Here is a 418-nt window from a genome sequence, read left to right as displayed (position 1 = left end):
GTGCTGCTGCGTGGGGCTGTCGCCCAAGGTGCAGCTCTGCCCCCCGCTTACCCAGGGCCAAGGTGCAGCAGGGTGCAAGGGGCTGGGTGCGGAGCTGGAAGCGGACCGGGGCTGGGAGGGAAGGACCTGCCGCGTGCTGGGCCATGCTGGGCCGGGTTGGTGCGTGCCGAGCTGGGCCACCCTGCTCCCTGCCGTGGTGCCCAGCAGACGGGTGCCCTCCCTTGTGTGTTGCAGGGATCATGGCCGGCTCCAACCGCTCGGGCGACCTGCGCGACGCCCAGAAATCCATCCCCACCGGCACCATCCTGGCCATTGCCACCACGTCGGCTGTCTGTATCCTCGGGGTCGGGCAGCGCCAGGGCTGGGGCTGGGGCTGGGGGGAGCGGGGAGGCCTGGCTGGGTTGCTCCGGGCGTGGGG

General features: G+C 72.2%; 1 protein-coding gene across 1 annotated transcript in view; it reads left to right on the top strand.

Moving 5' to 3' along the window:
• The window catches only part of SLC12A5 (solute carrier family 12 member 5), an 83014-nt gene that overhangs the window by 65773 nt on the left and 16823 nt on the right, over positions 1–418 (top strand). The window lies entirely within an intron of this gene.

The sequence above is a fragment of the Gavialis gangeticus genome, unplaced genomic scaffold (genome assembly GCF_001723915.1).
Source record: "Gavialis gangeticus isolate Ggan-Ray unplaced genomic scaffold, GavGan_comp1, whole genome shotgun sequence".
Lineage (NCBI taxonomy): Eukaryota > Metazoa > Chordata > Crocodylia > Gavialidae > Gavialis > Gavialis gangeticus.
This window is presented reverse-complemented; position numbering and strand designations above follow the sequence as displayed.